The sequence below is a fragment of the Phyllopteryx taeniolatus genome, chromosome 2 (genome assembly GCF_024500385.1).
Source record: "Phyllopteryx taeniolatus isolate TA_2022b chromosome 2, UOR_Ptae_1.2, whole genome shotgun sequence".
Taxonomy (NCBI): Eukaryota; Metazoa; Chordata; class Actinopteri; order Syngnathiformes; family Syngnathidae; genus Phyllopteryx; species Phyllopteryx taeniolatus.
The window spans coordinates 37,218,076-37,223,747 of NC_084503.1; the positions used below are offsets into that span (position 1 = coordinate 37,218,076).

The 5,672-nt window shown below is 42.5% G+C and overlaps 1 long non-coding RNA gene across 1 annotated transcript; it reads left to right on the forward strand.

Moving 5' to 3' along the window:
• The first annotated feature begins 1,829 nt into the window (after window positions 1-1,829).
• On the forward strand, window positions 1,830-4,706 carry LOC133466217 (uncharacterized). The gene is made up of 7 exons (XR_009784887.1): window positions 1,830-1,963; window positions 2,058-2,168; window positions 2,326-2,462; window positions 2,548-2,586; window positions 3,905-4,054; window positions 4,185-4,355; window positions 4,420-4,706. It is a non-coding gene; the product is annotated as an uncharacterized LOC133466217 (long non-coding RNA).
• The last annotated feature ends 966 nt before the right edge of the window (window positions 4,707-5,672 follow it).

Here is a 5,672-nt window from a genome sequence, read left to right on the forward strand (position 1 = left end):
GACTAAGATTTCTTTCACGATTGAGTTACAAAGACATTTTCTCTGCAAGTTTTATGTTGTTGCCACGTGCCTGGCTGTCACGAACGCACCCGCCTTGACATTGTAAGCAGAACCAGATGTGAGCTACATGCTCCCAATCTCATGTCGTGCTTCGGCAACAACGCCCCAAAGCACCCCATTTCTAACTGTTGAAATCAGGTCACACACTCCAGTCACTGGTGCATCATTATTAAAGGGGTTTCAATTTTCACGAAGAATAAAAACGAAGCAAGTATGTTATAATTACACACCTGTATGTAGTTGCGGTTCTGCAGATGTACAGTTAGATGATGTATTAAAACCACGGTAAAGGAGGATCACTCCGCATGTGTGCTTTCACAGTATGCCTGTTAGAATGAATCGTGCCAACAGTTGTGTCCCCTACAGATGGGGACAACACCAGGGCTCCCCCAGTCAGGTCCAGATGTGTGATGCTCCGAACAACAGAGGGAGCATCGAGAAAGGGAGGGAGTGGGCTGCAGGAATTTTTCTGCTATTAAAAACTCAACAGATGTGTGAATCCCAGAGGAAAGACATCTGGGTTACACATACTTTTTTCATCACCACGCTAGGTGCTCTTGGATTTTTAAGATCCGTATTGCTGCCTTCCTCCATTTTAACAAGCATTTTATGGAGCAGCTTCCTTAATAGCCACTCACTTATAAAACAAAGCTGTAATGACATGCAAATGACTCATGGAAACACAGTAAAGAGGACATGATGGATGGACCGTCTGCCCACTAAAAAACATACACGTGTGCACACACCAAAACAGTGATAAATAAAAGAAATTGTATCTCATGCAACAACGTTTTTACTCCTCTAGCGAATGCCCACTCAATTTAACAGCAGTGGGCAATGGTTACCATTATCTTTTCAAATTTACAAAATTGCCTATTCCCTGTAGACTATTAGTGGGGAAGATTACGCAAAAACGTCTTAACTGCATTCCATCAGACTTTGTGGAGGAGTTCATAAGAACCCATTATATTTTGTTAAAGATCCAGGAAGTTGTTTCACTATTTTTTTAACATGCTACAACATTTTTATAAATTTTACATGTGATGCTATAAATTGTGTTGAATGAATTCAGGCATTTGTGGGAGTGGGTATGAATGAATGAAGAAAGTTTTGAGTTGGTTCAAATTAGGATTCTCCTACTCCAGTTCGATAAAACACTAGAACCTCAAGTTGAATGCCCCTCAAAGCATCCATGCATCCATTTTCTGTACCGGGTATCACGATTTGTGTTGGCGATGGTGGTGGGCGGTGAGAGCATGCTGTGACAATGCGAGAGATTGGGTGATTTCCGAAGACGAAAAACATGGTGGGTGTCAAGAACGGATGGAGACTGGACCCAAGAGCAGGCGGAGGCTGAGAGGTTGTGATGAACAGTTTATTGAAAAAGGGAAATGTAGATGGTCCTTGAGATGCGCTGGCAAGTTGTGGAGGCAGGGAATGCGTGGCAGGCGGTGAAAGGGCAGGCGGCTGGCTTGGCGGCAGGAATTCAGTTGGCGAGGAACACGGAGGGAACACTGAGGACAAGGAGAGACACGGAGGTCAGAAAGTAGTGATGTTACGGTCTGTGTCGAGGCTTCGAAGTGTGTGTGTCAATTAATCAGCGAAAATCCAGGCAAAGTGTGGTTCGGAGCGTGGTTTGATGACATAAGCGATGACGTTCGAACCTTCCTGAAGCACCGTATCACATGACTGATTCAGGAAGTGGTTTGCTGGTTTGGCGTGTGAACCACGTGTCGTTTGAAATACAAGGCACAGAGAAACGCAATGGAGTCGACCCGCACATCTTGTGTTTGGTTTGGTTGGTGTTTGGTTCGTTATTTGCGAGTGTTTAAAAGATGGAACCAGTGACAAAAAAAAAGTTTCCCCTGTTTGGGAGTACTTTGACTTGATAACTCCCAATAAGGTTTGTCTCATATAGTAATTATAAATTATAAAGCAATGTCTGCTCAGTGCTCACAAAGTATAAACCATTTTCTGCATGCGTGTGTTTGCCACAGGTGAAGTGTCTCTTGTCATCAAGAGAGCTGGGGTACATGGGAATACCTCAGCCATGCTGACGCACCACAGAGCCCTGCATCAGGACACAGTGTCAGCTGGTTCAAACTCTGGTAAGTTATTTTGGGTACAATGGAAGTACACATTATACTTTGTCACTGCCTGAGAAAATTAAGACATTTGTATATGTACTTCACATGTGAGATGAAAGTTATTTGAATTGTCTTTTGTTGAGTCGTTATGCTTTTAAGTAATTATTTTGTTTTTCAGGTGAGAAGTCTGATATAACGGAGGCATTGATTGCCATGGTAGTGGAGGATTGTCTGGCATTCTCTATTGTAGATGGGACTGGGTTCAAAGCATTTGTGAAATCACTGAACCCATATTATGTACCCCCTACTTGCCAGGTGTGAATTTAAATATATCGAGTACAAGTGGTTCTACTATTGCTTGTGAATTGTATTTATTGCTTTGAGTTTCATCTTGTATTAGGCCCTGAAGGAGAGGACGTTCGTTTATGGCTTGCTTGAGGTATGTTCCCGTACTTTGAATACGATATGGCTCGCAAGCAGGCAACAAAAATGTTATGTAGCCTAGCAAGCTAGTGCTAGGACCAACGGTTGTACGTAAACATGCCGCCGTTCTGTCGAATCATGCTCTAAAGTTTCGGTGTGGGTGAAGTCATTTAATTAAATATAAAGTAATTTAATTACAGTAAGTTAGCACCCATTATTTCTGTCATGTAATGTTGGTTTGACCTGACTGATTAGAATACACGATCTGACTAAAACAGTGATTTCCAACCTTTATGGAGCCAACGAACATATTTTACAATTGAAAAATCTCACGGCACACCAACAAACAAAAATGTCACAAAAAGTGGACACATTAATTACCGTATTTACTTCCTGCCATCTAATAGAAGAACATTCATTTGTTCTGTCTGTCACTATGCCTCATTTTATATTGTAAATATAATTTTTTGAGCAATTACATACACAAGTATATACAGAAAATGAACAGGTCATTTAAATAGACACATTCCTCCATCTTGTGATCAGATCGGTTATCGGTTTTTTAAACTCGCTGATCGGTGATCGGCCCCAAAAATCCTGATCGTGTAAAGCCTAAAAAAAATAGGATAATTCGAAGGAGAAGGCTAAAACCGCTGTAATGAAAGCATCATCAGTGAGCCTTACTTCAGACATGTGGACCTCCATCAACACTGATGCATTACTTGCCGTCACTGGCCATTTCGTCGATGAAAATACCATGTTACAGTCTGTTGTGTTAGGTGTTACGCACTTTCCACAAACACACACTGCCTTAAATTTGGCCAGTGTAAAAAAAGACCTTCTTGTACAGTGGGGCATCAGTAACAAGGTGACCTGCCTCGTCACGGATGGAGCTGCCAGTATGGGTGCATGCGCTAAAGAAATGGGAGTTTGCCATGTCATCTATGTGGCACATTCATTAAATCTGATTGTCAAAAAAGCACTTCTAATGAAGAACTATCAGAAATAAGGGACATAAGCAGGTAGATCGTTGGATATTTCAAGAGCAGCACTACTGCAAAGGTGAAGGGTTTTTTTTCCATATTTGTCTCTCACTCTCACACAGACACACACGTGTATATGTAGGGATAAATAATAATAATTTGCTGTACATGTAGGAGAGACTATCGCATGTTCAACTGCAAATGGGTCGGCCTGTTCTCAAACTGATCCAGGAGGTGGAGATACGTCGGAATAGTGCATTTAACATGCTCCAGAGACTTTTTCACGAAAGGGAACTGGTTGGTGCAGCCCTGGCTGGCTTGAATACTGACATTGCTCCTCTTTCTTCCCAGCATCTAAACATAATTTCAGATTCTTAAAAGGATCAGGCACCGTTCAACGATGCAACAATTGAGTTTTCAGAGGAAAACCGTGTGTCCGGGTCTAAAGTCATCCCTATGCTGGTCATGCTCCATCATGCTCTGGAAGAAGAGGAAATAAATGTGAGCACTCCAGAGGGCATGGCATTAGTGGGGTTTCTAAAAAAACAGCTAAAAGAAAAACTCTTCAATTTGCAATCTCAAAGTATTTTATCTCTCAGCACTATACTGATCCAAGATTTAAAACAACTAGGTTTCTTCAGTCCACACGAAGCTGCTGAGGCAGAAAGACGACTGACCTCTGAATGTGCTTCAGCTATAAGACGCGCTTCAGCCCGTACTTCAGCCTCTACTTCAGCCTCTACTTCAGCCTCTACTTGAGCTTCATCATTGCCATCTGACGTTTTACAGTCACAAACACGAGGTAATGTATATGGTATATGAACATTTATTTTTCTATATAGTGACTTACTGTTTTTCTCTCTCAGGAAGCAAACTGTGACATCGCCTAGACAGATCCATTCCGCAAAGTATAACTCCCACACCTACATCACTGTCAGTAAATGCAACAATCGAAGTACAGAAATACCTGGCAGAACCAAACATAGACAGACAGGAGGACCCACTGCAGTACTGGAGAAAGCAAAGAATTTATTTTCCAAATTTATTCACACTGGATGTCATGTACCTTTCCACTCAAGCTTCATCTGTGCCTTGTGAGAGGATTTTTTCCAAAGCAGGAGAAATCCTCAAACAAAAAGCAGAACCGCCTTAGTCCTGGCTCTTTAGAGAAACTACTTTTTAAAAAATAAAAACCAATGAAAAATATTGGGGTTTTAATTCTCTTTATTGAATTACAAGCACTACTACATGCAAGTGCATTCCTATTTCTAATACTGTGTTTCACTGTGGTCCTATCACTTGTTTTGTAGGTGGCAACTAGATTGCAGTAAATTTTATTGACCTCTTGATGGCACCATAGAGTAAATGATTCCTAAGGAAGTGTCGGTACATGTGCCGGCACAGTTGACTGAAAGTATCGATGCTTCATGAGGCTTCATCTCACCATCACTATCAGAAAGGACACAAGGAATTGTGTAGCTCACGTGGCGACTAGGGAGCCGTTGTACCGCTGGAGAATGCAATACTCTGGCAAGGATTTCCGGGATCAGTCAGGCTTAAATGCAGGTGGTAACGAGGGCTGATTGGTGACAGGTGCGCGACCGAGGAAGGTGCTGGAAAGAGAGAGAGGAGGGGAGAGAGAGCGAGAGGGTGCAATGCGCCACCCAGGCTCCAACAGTAGAACTGCAGGGCAGCTCATGACAGCGGCGCCCCTTGCATAGACTTGGAAAAGCAGCTATTGCAAGACAAAATTTCTCTTTTCATAAGTCTTTTTCCTTTTTCACCGGCGGATTGTCGCTTCGTTCTTTTTTAACTCGCAGAGAGCCACTTTAGATTTGCGCAACTACAGCAACGCAAACTCGTCTGTCATGGAGGATCCCAGCCCCCGAGTCGAGCTGCCGCTTAAGAGAAAAAGGCGGACAGAATCTCCGTCTAATTCATTAAACATTTCTGGCCAATACTAGCACCTCTATTTTTCAGAACAGTCAAGGAGATAAACGATAAAGGTCAAATAAGTAGCCATATGAACACAGCTTCAATTAAATTACAGGAAGTCCTCGAGTTATGACGCACTCGACCTATGACGTTTCGACTTTACGACGCCCGTGCCTCGTCCGCC